The sequence below is a fragment of the Panthera leo genome, chromosome C1, assembly GCF_018350215.1.
Source record: "Panthera leo isolate Ple1 chromosome C1, P.leo_Ple1_pat1.1, whole genome shotgun sequence".
In the NCBI taxonomy this organism is placed as follows: Eukaryota; Metazoa; Chordata; class Mammalia; order Carnivora; family Felidae; genus Panthera; species Panthera leo.
Window position 1 is genome coordinate 164361162 of NC_056686.1, and position 18210 is coordinate 164379371.

General features: G+C 39.5%; 1 long non-coding RNA gene across 1 annotated transcript; it reads right to left on the reverse strand.

Annotated features, from left to right (window-relative positions):
* Positions 1–1051: 1051 nt before the first annotated feature.
* On the reverse strand, positions 1052–18096 carry LOC122226293. The gene is made up of 3 exons (XR_006205562.1): positions 17661–18096; positions 11457–11544; positions 1052–1229 (listed from the first exon to the last, which is right to left on the reverse strand). It is a non-coding gene; the product is annotated as an uncharacterized LOC122226293 (long non-coding RNA).
* Positions 18097–18210: the final 114 nt, after the last annotated feature.

Genomic DNA, 18210 nt, shown 5'->3' on the forward strand with positions numbered 1-18210 from the left:
TATGTTGAAAGACTCCTTCCAGTTCTGAAAGGTGTGTGGTCATTAAAGCATGAACAAAACTGAAATGTTTGGGCCTAAGGACTTTAGCTTGAGGACTTCAGAACACATGTTTCTTATAGCTGAGATGGTGCCTTGTCCATCATGGCATTGCAAATATTAATAAATATAGAAATAAGCTTTTTGTTATCAAATAGCATACTGTTCAAAACTTAATTATAAGACTAAAGGAAGTTTTTCAAATTTGTCTCCATAGAAAATCTCAACATTAGTGATGTATTTAATGTCTATTTATATTTTTGAGCCACAACTAATTATGAATATAGGAGAATCACTTAAAAGTTGTTTTTCCTATAACAGAAACCATAAACATGGTCACTTCTTATTTCATATCTGTGAATACTGTAATTCAGATAATACAAATTTAAAAAATCTATCAGGTAATAATTATGGGGTAAATGAACAAAGCTTTATTGATAAAGGTGAGGCCTCATTTGAGTTTTGTTTCCTCTCTAAAAAGTGCTTCATTTTATGTAGTCCCAGATTTTTCTTATTCCTTTTTGTTACCTCAATAGTGTTTTATATCAATAATTAGAAGGGTAAAATATGGTATAAATTAATGAGGGAGTTGGACTACATAATTTCTAATATTTCCTCCAGGTCTAATATTCTATGTTCTATTATAAGAATATTTCATAAAGAAAGTTAGAGGTGAATAACATCATCATAGAAACATGAACTAAGTGAAATGCCTGAGGGGTAGAATCCTTTCTCAAATCCAATCAGGCAATTTCTTTTTGATGGGTTTGAATATATATTTGGAACTTCATTATTATAGATTATAGTAACTCAAAAGAAATGAGGTCCCTAGAGAGTAAGCAACATACTCACAGTTACAAGTCAACTCAGTGCAGTGTTAAAATGATCAAATATGAAGAGAAAAATATTTCAATAACATTTTTAGATTTTATCTGCCTGTCTTCATTTTGGCTACTGCAACAAATACTACACAGTAGGTGACTTGAACAACAACCATTCATTTCTTACAGTTCTGGAGACTGGGGAGTCCAAGATCAAGGTGCCAGCAGATCTGGTATCTGGTGAGAGCCCTCTTCCTCGTTTGCAGATGGCAGCAATATTGCCAGATCCTCACATGGCAGAGAAGAAATCATCTTTTTCATACCAGTATTGCTCCTACAAAGTGTTGAAGCTCCAACTGAACATCATAAAATCTAGCTCGCATACAAAGAGAAAATGTCAAGGAGTATGAAAATGTAGTAATTGTTACTATTTTCAAATGTCATTGATCTCCGGTTTGCTTCACTTGTCATCTCCCATTTTCTTTGCTGTGATGAATAAGACTGATCTTTAACATCCAGGAGCCCTAAGGCCAAGGTTGATGGATCAAAGATAGCTACCTGAGGTAAAATAGTCCACTGGCCTCCCTGTATCACATCATATTCTGTCTCTCTCCCCTCATTCTTACCCCTCTTAAATATTTTGATCAGACACCTAAAGCCTGAAGGTAGCTATGCTGATTAGGTCATACAAACTTGGAGGCTGTCTGCTATTTTGGGAACATGTGCATTAATGTGCTGGCTACATGAAAGAGGAAAATAGAGTAGATGGGCTAAGAGAAAGGAAGAGGAGACACCGCTTGGCCCCAGCGAGACAGAAAAAGGAAGAATATGGATTTCTTGGTTCCTGATAGCTTCAGTTATAGTCTGATTTCCCATGAAGCCTGACTATGTTTGATTCTGTGAGGTCTTTACTATTACATGTCCCCACCCCTTTTATTTGAATTAATTAGAGTAGATTTCTCTTCCTTACTTACAAAAAAGAAGCTGAAACAACTGAGGATATACCCCCAGTGACTGCCTGTAGGGCTGGCTTGACCTGGGATAGGGAGTTAAACAGAAAGCAACACTTGGAAGGACTTCATGGACCATCTAAGGTCTTGGTTTACAAAGTTTAATATTGCTAGTTTCCTGGGAACAATGGTATGAGTGCCCCGCCTGGAATTAACTAACCTGAAGTGCTTCCTGAAGGCAGACTGGGTGACCCAGGAAGACTGAGGAAGCAGAGAGCACCCACCAGCTGGAGCTTACCCACCCTATCAGCTACACCATGCTAACAATATTTTACCTTTCAGTAAACAGCAGTACTCACTGAAGGAGAGTCAGTTTTCTAAATTTAGGGATTTAACCCTAATTATCGACAGTTCTAACTTTAACGGTTATACCAGTATGTGGCCAGTTTGTCTTTGTTACGTATTATAAGGTCTAGACTAAGAAATGTGTAATTCCAAAACTGGGAAATCAAGGTCATTTTTTTGGAAAAGAAGAAAAAGCTCAAAATTATTTCAAATTGAGGAATCAAAATATGTGACAATTCTTCCTCAGATACATGGAAGTAAGTGTTCTGAACATATTAGCACATTCTGAGGTGCTTCATGCCAAATGGTTTATTAAGCTGCTTGGGTCACTGCTTAGGTGTTTTGAACCTTCCTTTCTCCCTTCCCCCCAAAATATTTTTATTGCTCTATTATCTAATAACAATAAGTTTCTGATTTTCTTTTTTTCAGTGTTGATTTATTCTGAGAGAGAGAGACAGCGGGCGAATGTGGCAGAGAGACAGGAAGAGAGGACCCAAAGCAGATCCACACTGACAGCAGACAGCCCACCGTGGGGCTCCAACTCACCAACCATGAGATCACGACCTGAGCTGAAGTTGGATGCTTAACTGATTAACAATCTAGTACATCTGAGAGTATTTAAAATATTATAACTACAGCTTCAAAAGACCACGGTAGTATTTGGACTGAGCAGTATTCACAGTCAATATTGCAAGCCTGAAGTAAACACACAGCATATGTTGGTTAGCACGCTCTGTGAATAAGCTATATGGTATGTAAACAAATCCAGAGCTGTATTATCATTAGAAAGTCAAAATGGTTAGTCCTACCAGAAGGAGTTTGCTTATGCCTTGCAAAAAGGAAAGGGGTGGGGGGCGGGGAAGAAGACGTTCAGGGTTGTATTTACTTTCTCCCTACAAAACTTTGTCCCTAGTGTATTTCTTATAATGTCCAATTTCTTACTTGTGGTCCTGTTTGTTCTCTTATGCTCACTCCCAAAAGCAATCTGAATTGCACCTTGTTTTCTTCTTATAGTTTTGTGACTGTCATAATTGCTACAAGGGACTAACTGAAAGCACAGATCTGTCATATACACTGCAGAATAACATTGTTTGGATTTAATGTTGCTCAACTGTAAAAATAACTCATTAACTCAACCTTCATCCCATTTGTGCCTGTCATTTGGTATGGATTTAAGGTCATTTCCATTGCGTGAACTGATAACACAACCGAAAGCATATTTATTCGCCTGCTAACTTTTGAAAGGATTGTAGGTTACCACCATCTAAATCATGCTAGATCAATGCTGATGAAGAATCAATAAATACCTATTTCCTTAGCCTAAGTCAATTCCTTATAGCTCCATTTTTTTAGCAATTTTCTCCATTTTGTTCTGAGACATAATAATAACATTAATATATAATAGCTAACTTTGAGTTTTTCTATATAACATGTTTTAATTAAATTAATCCTTACAAGAAACTTATAAAAACCTTGTAAAAACCCAAAATAGGATCACTTGTAAGAACTCTGAAATAATAGGAGAGACACTAACAGAGCAGTAGGGATTAAGTAGATAGCATCTCAAATGTCGTTGTTGTTATTTGTAAACACAGGCAAATAATCTCAATTTGGTAGGACTAACCATATTGAACTTTACAATGATTACATATCTCTGGTCTTGTTTACATCCTGTAATCTTGTAATATGAAGAAGGTTCTAGTATTTAGTACCTCCTTTCATATAGGAAAGTTACAGAGATAGGAAGGGGTAGTGCTGAGGTTCAAAACTACATAGTCTGGCTCCCAAATCCTTGCTGTAAATCACAAATTAAATGGCAGATCAAAGCAGAGTTCCCTTACAAATTGAAGGGATCATCCATACTTTCTCCTGCTGCTGCTCACCAGAGCCCATTCCCTCAGCAGGCCAGAGGTCCAGGTCCTATATTAGAGGTTCTGATTAAGGTCTTTCCTATTCCCCTTAATCCTACCTCTAGACTCTTGAGGCAGCATGATGAAGAAGGGTATCCACCAGGCTCCCTTCCCTCCTGGGACTCATTTTCTGAAGAAGCCATTTCACATACAATTTGCGGTGAAGATGGGACAGGACTAGTCTTAGCCAAAATGCTAAGATAGAGAACTTTTGGTACCTTCTCAGCCAACAAAACCCATTTGCCAGCCTCTCGGTTATTGGAACTATCCTATTTTGACACTCAGTTCCCTCACAAGGGCTGCCTTTGGGCTGCTCAGAGCCCTCACAAAGGCCCTCCACTCAGCACTGCCCTCCATCTTGGAAGTCTCATTCTTCAAACTACCTCTCTTTCTGTTGTAGAAAGTTCTAGTTATTCCTCAATATCTGTGTCTTCCTTCTTCCATAATGACAGAGCTCCTGATTCCTGGCTCCCTTGCAGTTAGTTATGGCCATGTGAGTTTTGCCCAGTAGGGTAAGAACATACATTGTATGTGCAGTTTACAGGAAATGTCCTTAAAGGAAGGTGAAGTACCCTTCATTCCCCCTTTCATTTTGCTGCAAATGAAATTGGCTGCAACGTAGATTAAATTTCTAGGGTGAAGTATAGCAGATAACAAGACTGAAGGAGCCTACATCTAGTCTTATTGAATGCCATGACAAATTTGGACTGACAACCTTGAGAACTAAAAAAAGACTTCTGGAATATGATGGAGAAACAAATTTCTACCTCACTTACTCTTATCTGGAGTATTTTTGTTACTTGCAGGCAACCTTAACATAACTATTCCCCTTTTTTACTACTGAGTACAAAGACTTGTGGCTTTGTTAATATAAACACAAGAGTAGCCTCTCTATATACCACAGAACTTTAGGTGCTGGTTCCTTCCGATTCAGCCAGCGAATACTAAAAGGATTCGGAAAAATCCTTTCTTGAGATAAAAACTCAGCATGCAAGCCTACTGACATGCATACTACTATTTTGCTTTTAGAAGTTGAATATCATGTAGCTTTTTCTTTTGTGTCCTTTCCATCTCAAATCCTAATTTCCCAGTTCTGCCAGCTAGATCCACACTTCTGCCAACTAGAGCAAAGATTGCATTCTAAGGAAAGCAAAAGAGAAGGGCACTATAAATGGTTTTCAAAGTGTTATCCCTTTTAAGTTACTTGAAGGAAAAGAGTTAAGTCTTGTTCCTTTGCATTCCTCATGCCATATTTCCCATCCACATAGCCACCAGAGTTCATCTTTTAAAAATGACATAGGGCACCTGGGTGGCTCAGTTGGTTAATTGTCCCACTCTTAATTTCAGCTCAGGTCATGATCTCACAGTCCTGAGACAGAGCCCCGCGAAGGGCTCCACACTGAGCACGGAGTCTGCTTGGGATTCTCTCTCCCCCGTCCCTCCTTTGCTCATGCACACAGTGCGCTCTCTCAAAATAAGTAAATGAACTTTTTTTTTTTTTTTAAATGACAGACAAGCTCATAGAGACAGAAAGTAGATTTGAGATTATCAGGGCTGGGAGGAGGGTGGAACAGGAAGGGGAGTTATGGTTTAATGGTTCCAGAGTTCCTCTTTACAGTAGTAGATAAATTTTGGAAATAGCAGTGATGGTTATACAACATTGTGAATGTAATTAATGTCACTGAATTGTACACTTAAAAATAGCTAAAATGGGTAGGGGGGGAGTGCCTGGGTGGCTCAGTTGGTTAAGCATCCAACTATAGCTCAGGTCATGATCTCACAATTCTTGAGTTTGAGCCCCACATTGGGCTCTGTGCTGATAGCTCAGAGCCTGGAGCCTGCTTCAGATTCTGTGTCTCCCCCTCTCTCTGCTCCCCCCACCACTCGCATCCTGTCTTTCTCTCTCTCTCTCAAAAATAAACATTTTAGAAAATATCTAAAATGGTATATTTTATGTTGTATATATTTTACCACAGTGAAAATAAAGTGCCAGAAAAAAATGTCTATTAAGGGAATAAAGAGAATGATGCCCACCCTTAAGCCTTATAATAATCTGCCTCTTCCCATACCTACTTCTTTTTATTCTATTTTCTAATTTTTATGTATACTTCTGGAGGTTAAGGAATGTAAGATACACTGCCATGGTAACCAGCATATTTTGTTTGCTTAGCTGAATAATTGTAAATAAAATCACTTCTCTTGGTACATGGTTTTATCTATATTCAATGATGTGGGCACAAGGAGAAGTAACTTTTTTATTAATTTAAATTTTAGTTAGTCAACATACATTGCAATATTGGTTTCAGGAGCAGAATTCAGTGATTCATCACTTACATACGACATAAGTGCCCTCCTTAAGGAGAAGTGACTTCTTAGTAGCCCATACCAAGATTCCGTTTACAGAGAGAGACTTTGAGCAGAACTCTAAGGTGAAAGAGAACCAGAGATTGGGACCAACACCACTTTAGCTACTCCATGTAACAAAGCAGAGAGAAAACACCTGAATTACATGTAAGCCTGTGAAACCTACATCCTTGTTTAGCTTACATATTATTTGTTCTCTAAGAGTATGTATAATTTATATAGTGTATAGGATTAGCAGAATCCCTTTCATATTTTGTCTCCAGGAAATAATTTAACTAAATGAAGAAATCCCAAAGCTCCATTTTAGGAAAACTGAAGTATGAAAATGTTCTTGGTGGGAAGCACATGACACTAGATCCCAGGATATTAACTAAGGCAATGATAGTAAATGGACCAGATGAACCAGAAGAAAGGGAAATACAGGGAAATGAAAATGAGCACATAAAACAAAAGGATTTAAATGCATGTGGGAATCTAAGTAAATAAAATGAAAAGAGATAGGGGGATGACTGAAAAGACTGGCAGTCTTAACTGTCTTCCATTCTTCAATCCCTCACAGAGAGTTATTTAAATGTCCTCCATCAAATATGTCTTGAGCATTACTACATTTGCAGAAACATGAAAGCATTTTTCCATTCTTCTATAAGACAGGAGATTGCATAACTCAGGGTAATTTAATCTTCTCTACCTTCTACGTGTTCACAGCCGTATACTGATAAGATTGTAGCCAGGGCCAGAGAGATAGGTAGCAGAATAGGAAGTAGCTATTATGGTGGTGACTTATGAAAAGAGCCTCTGTCCAAAACCAATTCCTCCACTGACTTGCCTCCATGACTCAAATTCCCACCCTTGGAAAATGTTTGCTTTAGGTTAAGTATTATTGTCACAAGAAATTTTCTTAAGACGTAGCTTTCCCTTGGGATAGTTACAACAACCCCAAGCTGTGGGATTTGTTGTCAGCGGGAGCTCAGAAGACCATGGAAGGAACGAGGTGCAGGACAGCTGGATTTCCAAATGTATGCTCTCTCAACATCTCACACAGAAGTCTCTTGTCACTATACATATTACAAGGCATATTTAAAAAAATTTTTTTGGAGATTTATTTTCTTTATGTTTATTTATTTATTTATTGTGAGACAGAGAGAGAGTGTGTGTATGTGTGTGTGTGTGTGCGCACCTGCACACTCATGAGCTGGGGAGGGGCAGAGAGAGAGGGAGAGAATCCCAAGCAGGCTCCACACTGTCAGCACAGGGGCCCAACATGGGGCTAGATCTCATGAACTGTGAGATCATGACCTGAGCCGAAATCAAGAATCGGATGCTTAACACACTAAGCCACCCAGGCACTCCAAGGCATATTAAAATTTTCGTATTTTGAGCAAAAGTCTATTCAAATGGGACAGTGTCCAATCTAGCAAAAAGAAAGGTGCTCCAAAGAGCTGTACAAAATGAAAGACTTTTATATTGGCAGGAGGGAGCAGACATGAGGAAGTTATACCAGGCAAAAGAATGGGTTGGTTATCACAAGGTTACCTTCCTTTAACAGATGGCAGGGGCCTATGTTACCTAAATAGTGCTGATCAGATGATTCCTGATCGACTGGTTTAGGAGTCCATTTCTGCTTGAGTGAAACTTCGATCAAGTCTTGGATTGGTGGGAGAATTTAGCCTAAACAACTCCATTTCAGGTCTATTGTCTTATTTTTAACAACATACTTTCCTCATTTAATGTCCCATATTGCTACTGATAACTATTTCCTTTTAAATTTTTTTAAATTAGTGTTTGTTTGTTTATTTATTTATGTGATCTCTACACTCAATGTGGGGCTTCAATTCACGACCCGGGCGAGACCAAGAGTTGCACGGTCTATTTACTAAGCCAGTCAGGTGCCCCGCACATTTAATTTTAATTAATTATATTTGGGTTATATTCTCTTGACTCTTCCTACACAAACACATAGACAACTCTTAATTTACAAACAAGTAAAACACTCACATACTAATTTCAGCCTCCTGATGCAGATAAATTCTGAAAAGCAATAGAGCTTTTGGTGAATCTTGGGCTGTGAATGTGAAAGAAGGGATGATTCCCCAGTTCAGGATGAGCCTAGGCTGGCTGACTTTAAGGACAATCTTGCTGGCTCACATACATATCAGCCACTTTCTCCCTTTCCTCGTCCCCCAATCTTTCCACATATTGCCTAAAATATGTGGAAACCCTCTCCAGTTTGTTCTGATTAATACAATTCAAATGCACCTAAGAGAGAATTCAAGTTAACTCTTTAAGATTAGTGCCAGCCTGGGGCACCTGGCTGGCTCAGTCAATAGAGCATGTGACTTGATTTTGAGGTTGTGAGTTCGAGCCCCAAGTTGGGTATAGAGATTACTTAAAAATAAAAAATCTTTTTTTTAAATGTTTGTTTATATTTGAGAGGGGGAAAGGCAGAGAGAAAGGGAGATGGAGGGTCCAAAGCAAGCTCCATAATGACAGCAGAGAGCCATGAGATCATGACCTGAGCTGAAGCTAGACACCCAACTAACTGAGCCACAAGACGCCCCCCAAAATAAAAAATCTTAAGGGAAAAAAAAAAAAAAAAAAGACTAGTGGGGCATGACACAAAGGACATAGAAGCCAACTTTGGGGCAATTTACATATCAAAAGGAATAATGACTGCAACTGATTATAAAACATTTAATAAAAAAAAACCAAGGTAATGTGACTATAGAAGAGAATTTCCTTATTTCTAGCTCATGCAGGCTAAAGTACTAAGGGAAAAGTATCATGTTTGTAATCTATTTCCATACAAAAACAAAAAATTATGGCACATGGTCAATTGTTGAATATAGTTGGTAGGTATAAAAGGTGATTTTTGTACGGTTCTTTTGACTTTTCTGTATTTTTTTTAAATTTCTGTAGGAGCACCTGGGTGGCTCAGTCAGTTAAGCATCTGACTTCGACTCAGATCATAATCTCTCAATTTCCTGAGTTCGAGATCTACATCGGACTCTGCACTGACAGTGTGGAGCCTGCTTGGGATTCTTTCCCTCTCTTTCTGCCCCTCCCCAACCCCCCATTCTCTCTCACACACAAAATAAATAAATAAACTTTCTTTTTGGAAAAGAAGGTGAGAGAGAGAGCACGAGCACGAGCAGCACCTGATATGAGGCTTGAACTCACTAACTGTGAAATCAAGACCTGAGCAGAAACCAAGAGCCGGATGCTTAACCAACTAAGCTATTCAGGCGCCCCCCAAAAGCCTTTAAAAAAATAAATAAAATTTCTATAATAAAAAGATACATAATAAATATATATAGACTCTACCCCCAGTTTATTTCAGTTCATGCTGGGTGGAATGTGAATTGCAGCTGGGTTGTCTCCCTTAAAGACCTGAGGCTTTCCAAATCTCTCCCATGCAGTGGAGTGCCAAATAGGCACTGTGTTCTTTTGTAAGTACACTTGTGCATTTTATCTCATTTAATGCTATCTCATTTAACCCTTTAAAGAATATATCACTATTTCCACAGCTACTAAGTATTAGAAGCTGGATCTGCTGACTCAAAAGCTCACCTTCCATCTTCTTTCAACTACCTAGCATCAAATCCCACAAAAAGTCTCCTATTTTCTATATTTTATTTCTAGCCAAGGTGTTTTCTCACTTTCCTGATTAATGTAAGATGTGGCATCTACCACAGTTTCCTTCTTTACGCCAAGTCCTACTGTCATCATGGATAAATCCAGTGTTCATGCCTAACTAACCTAATAGTCTGGTGTCACATTTCCCTGACTGTAACATTTGGCTTCCATTTGGACAATCACAAAGACTTGAAAGACAACCAAGAGCCAGGGCAGGGCTGAATGATAAGGTTCATCTCCTATGTAAGACTATTCCCTCAAGACTGGGAGAGGTGACAAGAGTTAAGAAAACTGAAGAAACAAAAATATGTTAAAAAAAAAAAAAAAAGGACAAGATAAAACTCCCAAAACAGACCTTAATTAACAAAGGTAAGTGCTTTACCTGACAGAGTTCAGAGCAATCCTGTAAAAATTGAAGCCTCAAAACTATCAAATGGTTTCTCCTGTCACAGTAAAAACCAAAATTCTTAACAATTTCCTACAAGTCCTTCATGATCACATCTCTTACTACCTCTGATCTTACTCCAGTTCTCTTCTCCACACTCACTCTGCTTCTACCCAAGAGCTTCCTTGCTCAAATACTCCAGACAAGAAAGAGAAAACCAGGGGCTCAAGATGGAGTCACTTGCCCCAGGACAGCAAATCAAGACTTAATTGCAGTTTCAACTTCTCCAGGAGTGGAATTTTAAGCCAATCAATCTGGAAATTTTCTGGTAGGCACCAGAGACTGTCACATGGGTCCTCTCCATCTCCCCCTAAAGGAAGATATGGTACTTTACCTAATAAAACACCTTCCCCCATATCCCCAGTCCTTCCTCCTAGGGGAAGGTTACCTTGCCAGAAACAACTCTTTTCTTTTGCTAATAACTTCTTGCCCCATCCTCCTTCCTATAAAAGCCTTCCAGTTTGTACAACTCCTCAAAAGAGGCTCCTCTACTTGCTAGGTGAGAGGCTCCCCAATTCGACCTTTAAAATTTACTCAGTTGAATTTTTCTTTTTAACAAGGGTCTCTGCACTTGCTATTTTCTATTCCTATATAATTTATTTTGTTTGTTGTCTGCTCCCCTCAGTTTGAATGTAAGCTCCATAAATGTTGTCTTCTCTCTCTCTCTCTCTCTCTCTCTCTCTCTCTCTCTTTTGTGTGAGGTATCCCTAGCACCTAAAATATTTTTAGGCATATGGCTGGTGCTCAATAAATATTTGTTGAGTGAACAAATGAACCAATGAAAAGCTCACTTGTCCAATCTTAAACCAATAAATATAGCTTAGAGGTGTCATCAGCAAGACCCCCAATGACCCCCACTACTTCACAAGAATGTTAACCTTATCTTTTACAGGCAAACAACAGGAAGAGCTCCTGCTGGCCCAGACAAGTTTGAGTTCAACCAATGACTCACCTGCACAGATGGACCTCTGCAGAAGAGCCATGGAGTGTTGAACAGTTACTTCTACTTCATTAGAGGAGATAAGTGTTAAAATGTCCACCTAAGGAGGAGCACAAACCTTACATCACATACCATGCATGTATAGTCATGTTTCCTAAGTATGTATGCATGACCTTAGGCTCACCTCTACATAGGATGACAAAACTCTTCTTTCTGAATATTTACCCTAATCCTAAATAAAAGGAACACACTCACCCTTGCTTGGGGAGCACACTTTGGAAGTTATTCCCTGTGATCTCCTTATTTGTTGCAAATAAAGTTTCTTTTGTGTGACAACACCATTTGGTGTAGTCTTTGTAACTCACCAAGGAGCAAACTCCTTAGTTCAGTGACAAAGGGATACAATGTTTCAATTGGCCAGGCCTAAATTACATGCTGCCCCTGTGGTCAGGGATGGTATCAGTTCTTGCTGAACCATGTAGTCTGAGAATGAGAAGTGGGTAGTTCCACAGGAAAATCAGAGTGCTATTACTAGAAGGGAACTGGATGCTAGATAGGTGAAATCACAGATATTCATTCCAGAAGATGTGACAAGGGAAACACAGGGAAGTCGTTTGTGAAAAACCTATTACAAAGATTTTAGCTTTTTCAAATTTCCAAGTTGGGACCTGAGAAAGAACATAATCACTGTGCATGATTCATTAATACTTCTAGTATCAAATTACCTCCTCATACTTTAAATCACCCACCTATGGGGTGTGCCTGGTGTATGTGTGTGTATGTGCGTGTGTGTTGGGGAAGAGGGTGTGATCTATCCTATCATCTCAACACACTCATCAGAACTGGCCACTGGGAGAAGATATTGTCAAATGAGAGATAGGGTAAAGGGTTAGTATCCCAAAATCTATAAAGAACTTATGAAAACTCAACACCCAAAAAACAAATCATCCAGTGAAGAAATGTGCAAAAGACATGAACGGACACTTTCCCAAAGAAGACATCCAGATGGCTAACAGACACATGACAAGATGCTCAACATCGCTCATCATCGGGGAACTACAGATCAAAACCACAATGAGATACACCTCACACCTGTCAGAATGGCTAAAATTAACAACTCAGGAAATAACAGATATTGGCAAGGATGCAGAGAAAGGGGAACAGTTTTGCACTGCTGATGGGAATTGCACTGCTGCTAGTGCAGCCATTCTGGAAAACAGTATAGAGGTTCCTCAAAAAACCTGGGTGGCTCAGTCAGTTAAGCATCTGACTTCAGCTCAGGTCATGATCTCACCATTCATGAGTTTTAGCCCCATTTTGGGTGAACTCAAGCCCTACTTCAGATGAGTTTGAGACCCACTTCAAGTAAGCACAAGCCCTGCTTCAGGTGAGTCACGCTTTTCTCTCTCTCCCTCTCTCTCTGTGTCTGTCTGCCCCTCATAGGAATCTCTTTCTCTCTCCCTCTCTCTCTGCCCCTTGGTCACTTGTGCCCTCTCTCTCAAAAAAATTTTTTTTTGTTTTAAAATAGAGCTACCCTACAACACAGCAATTGCACTACTAGGTATTTTCCAAAGGATATCAAAAATACTGATGCAAAGGGGCACATGCATCCCAATGTTTATAGCAGCACTATCAACAACAGCCAAATTATGTAAAGAGCCCAAATGTCCATCAACTGACTAATGGATAAAGAAGATGTGGTATATACACAATGGAATATTACTCAGCAATCAAAAATAATGAAATCTTGCCATTTGTAACAACATGGATGGAACTAGACTGCATTATGCTAAGGAAAATAAGTCAGTGAGAGAAAGATAAATATCATATGATTTCACTCATATGTGGAATTTAAGAAACAAAACAGATGAATAGAGGGGAAGGGAAGGAAAAATAAGATAAAAACAGAGGGAGGCAAACCATAAGAGACTCTTAAATACAGAAAACAAACTGAGGGTTGCTGGAGGGTTGGGTGGGGGGATGGGCTAAATGGGTGATGGGCATTAAGGTGGGCACTTGTTGGGATGAGCACTGGGTGTTATATGTAAGTGATAAATCACTAAATTCTATTCCTGAAATCATTATTACACTATATGTTAACTAACTTGGATTTCAATAAAAATTTAAAAAATTAAAAATTAAAAAAAATTGCTAAATAACAATCATTCCCCCCTCCCCCCACAAAAAAACTAAAAAACCAAAATTGACCACTACTTTAACCTCCCTGGGAAGTATATGCAAATTCCCTAAGGGTTCTCAGTATTACAAATCTTGTGTAAACAGAGGGAGAAGACAATGGAGGAAAGGACCAGAGAGGAGCTGAGAGAACCCTTAAGGGGAGAATCAACGTCCTAAATAAAGACAAGGTAGGAGAACACCAAAAAGGAGGGATAGACAGTAATACCAGTCCCTGGGTTAGGGAGGTATGCTATGGATTGAATGTTTGTGTTGCCTCCAAATTCATATGTTGGAACCCTAATCCCCAATGTGTTGGTAACCCCCAATGTGTTGGGAGATGGGGCCTTTAGGAGACAGTTAAGTCATTAAGGTATAGTCCTCGTGATGGGATGAATGTTCTTATAAAGAAGAAACGCAAGAGCTAGCTCTCTCTCTCTTCCAAGTGAGGACACAGCAAGAAGGCAGCCATCTGCAATCAGCAAGAGAGCTCTTACAAGAACCCACCCATACTGGCAGTCTGATAGACTTCCCAGTCTAAAACTGTGAAAAATAAATGTTTTTAATTCACTCAGTCTGTGGTATTTTGTTAAGCAGCCTAAACTAAGTCAAAGTTATGGTTATCCATACACGTTCATATATTTTTAAGGCATCGATTAAGCCTAGAAGAAAATATAAATGGAGAGACACTAAGTTGTTGACTGTGGTTAAATCTATGTAATAGGATTTGTAGGGGAGAGAATTTTGTTTTGTGTTTTACTTTAAATACTCCTTATTTAAAAACCAAGATTTTAGAGAAATAAAACTATTATCATATTCTGAATATAGTGGTGGATGATAAAGCTTATAGTATGTTACACTTCCTCCTTTCTCAGAATTACATGTCCAAAATATTTTCATTCAATTTCCATTCTCTTTCTGTTCTGACTTTGTCATCATTTCCTGTTAATCTTGGAAAAAATCAATTCCTTGATCTGCATAATAGTTTTCTCATTCACAAAATGAGGCATGCAATCTAGGTAGGGCTTCCCAACTACTGCACTTTGGCCTGCTGGTGTCCTGGATGTGGGTTAAGAAACTGACTTCTCCTGCAACTGGGCAATTAAGAAGGGCCAGGGAGAGCCAGAGTCCTCTGGGCCAGTACTTCTGGCTGTGAGCAGCCTTGTTTAGGTCTCTTTAGGGCAGCCTGTGCAAAGCAGTCTGGGGTGTATCCTAAAGCAGCAGCAAGCACAGTGGACAACAACCAGCACTTACAGTTCTGTCGGATGTGCATGGCCAAGGAGATGCCTATCACTTGGGCATCCATATGCAAAGGACCTCACTGCCCATCAGTGACTGGAGATTTTGGAGCCAGTGCTCATATTTGTGATCTAGATATCCAAGGGTCACAACACACAGCCTCAGGGGTGGTCTGTTAGAGGGTGAAAGAGGACAGAGTGGGGTTTCTAGTGGGCTCAACTCCAGGCAATGCCCTTCATATCTGTCTTAACATATAGTGGTTATTTCTATCCCTTTGTAACAATGTACTCTTTTTCTGGTGCCCAGGCTAGCTGTTGACAATGCATGCATGTTCTGAAAGCTAGAGTTTCAATATGGAAATCCTGATATAAAAATATACTATTGGGTTCCAAATCCATTTTCATTATCTTATGAAATTGCAATATGACATTTGTCAGTAAAAGGGTTGTTATTCTTTGCATATAATTATAATTGTAAATTTTGAATGGTTGTATAAAATGTTTTTAAACATTCTATCACCCACTTATGTGATCAGAGTCCCTCACTGATAATTACTATTTGGAATATGAGAAGTTTATTATTAAGAAGTCTGGATCAGAAACTGCATAAAGCCACTTTGACCATAAAACCTAATGTCAAAATGTATTCACAGGATGATCTTTAATGATCAAGTTGATCATTAAAAAATGTGGAAAATTTTTATTTGAAAGATTTATTCTAATTTAATTTTTAATATATTCTCTAATGCATTATTACTTATTTTATAATTATATAAAGATAATGCTATGACTTTTTTTTTACCATCAGATGCCTCCAAATCTCTTCTTTTATGTTACTAGTTTGCTGTGCAAAAATTATACTTTTCTGTATGTGTTATGATATGAAAGATGTTGAGAATCCCTGATATAATTTCTTTATAAAGTGTGTCTGCCATCTCATCTTACCCTAGGACCTTGTCCCCTGCTTCCCACACCATATAGTTTCTTTCTCTCTTTCTCACATTTCAAAGAGTGCCAGGGCTACAGTGTACAGTGGCCAAGGTTTAAGTCTGTATCCAACAGGGTCAAGTACTCCAGCATGGATATTTGTATGAGATACTATGTGGCTCCAGGGCTGGAGGGTAAACTTAGACACAAGCATAACAAATAGCTAATGTCGAAAAATCACTTAACAGCAAACCTGGATAAATCCAAAGAGAGGAATCCATATTTACTCAAGGACAAAAGACGTGAATGAATGTACTGACATATATTCTTGGATGGAAGTACTTAATACCCCATCCCCCATAATTTCTCATATGAATATAAGAATTTAATACAATTAAAAAAAGAATAATAGCAAATTATGATTATCATTACTAATTAGAAGTAACTTGGTTAGCAAACACCTAGACAAACATGCCCTATGGTAAAGCCAAGTGATCAGTTTTTTTTTTTTTGTTTTTTTCCTAAGTAAGCTCAATGCCCAATGTGGGGCTTGAACTCGTGACCCTGAGATCAATAATCACATGCTGTACCCACTGAGCAGGCCAGGCGCCCCAAGTGATCAGTCTTCTTGATGACCTTTGCAGTGGCTCTTAGGTATCTTGGTGTAGACACTACCTTCCTAAGTGAAGAAGTCTTCAACTTTGTGTTTTTCTTTTTTTTAATTTTTTTTTTAACGTTTTATTTATTTTTGAGACAGGGAGAGACAGAGCATGAACAGGGGAGGGTCAGAGAGAGGGAGATACAGAATCGGAAACAGGCTCCAGGCTCTGAGCTGTCAGCACAGAGCCCCACGCGGGGCTCGAACTCACAGACCTTGGAGATCATGACCTGAGCCGAAGTTGGCCCCTTAACTGACTGAGCCACCCAGGCGCCCCTGTGTTTTTCTAAGTACTCAGAATTGTCCAAGTTATTCATGACTATTTCACAATAATCAAACTCACAAAGCCTGATGTATTAACCAGACACTAAGGGTATATATTTTCTGAATGTCTTAACTACTTTTGTTGGCTATCAAGAGTACCTGATAAAAATACATAATGGTTTGCTTGTGATGTGGAGTCATAATAGGAAGAGGCTACTTTGGAGGGTTATTTCATCCAAGTTACATTAAGGCCTGGTGACTGGGTTCTGCCTCAGAACAGAGTACTTTTTGTTCATGCCTCCTAAATAAAACACCTGTTCCACTTGGCAGCGCTAGATAAACATCAACAAACTCTTACTCTTTGTGCTCCCTTTTCCAAACTCCAAGCCCACCATTCCCTATTTAACACAAACTGTTTTTCAAGCGATATATGTATTTGATTAGATTTCTAATCTTTCCAAAGGAGCGCTTGCTCAATTCTAAAGTGGCTGGCTGCTTCTTTACGGATCGTTACATTAAAATACCGGGCATTTCTTAGCAGGGTAGGAGACTTGCCAATTGTGGCCACTTTTATCAGTACCTTCGTTTAGACACGGATCGGTAGATTATTAATTTACAGCTCCCATAGGTGTTGGAGACTCACCTCCATTTTTCATTTAAAAAACTAAAACTAGAGCTCAGTAAGGTCGAATGATTTAAAATCACTTCACTACATAAAGGATTATTAGATCGGTTTTCTATCTGTCTCGTTCGTTATACTTCAAAATCGAGTTGGAAACATTAAGATAAAGATCACTCGCGTAAAAGAAGCCTAACTGACCACCCTTTTAGAAATCTTGTAAATCATTCCTGAAATTACGTCCACGAGAACAGCTGTTTCAGCTTTCCACGTTAACCAGAAGTTAGAAATCTGTGGCGATAGATTTAAGTTCAGTGAGTACCTAATGAACTGACCTCGACCAGTCCTGCCTCAGCTCGTTAAGGGTGAAATTTCACTAGGTCAGCCGCGTTTTGAGGCCTTTCCAAGGTGCCTATGAATCACACATGCCGGGGTCGCAGGGATACCTCACAGTGGGCATCGCAGTCACAGAATCTGGTCTCTGGCATGTGGAAACGTGCGAGATGCCGAGGGGCCCATAGGGCTTTCTTGCAACCTTAAAGCACAGGTGAGAAAAGTGCGGTTTTATTCAGGCACGGGAATGAAATGAATTCGTATGAGCAAACCGAGAAGCCTACGTGGGGGAGGGGAAAAAAGCGCGAGAAGAAAGAGAAAAGCCTTTTCTCCGGTGACGCGCGATCACGAGGCATTCTCCCGACGTGGGCGCTCGCTATTGGCTGAGTCCCAGCTGACTTCCCCGCCTGAGCCCCGGCGCGAACGTCGGAAAAGGCGGCACCGCACTGGAAGTTGGCGAGGCGCGCGCGCTCCCGCGAACCGGCCCGCCCCCGCTCCCCGCCCGCCAACCCGCTCGTCCATTCCCTCTTCGCGCCTAGTTGCCCACGCCCC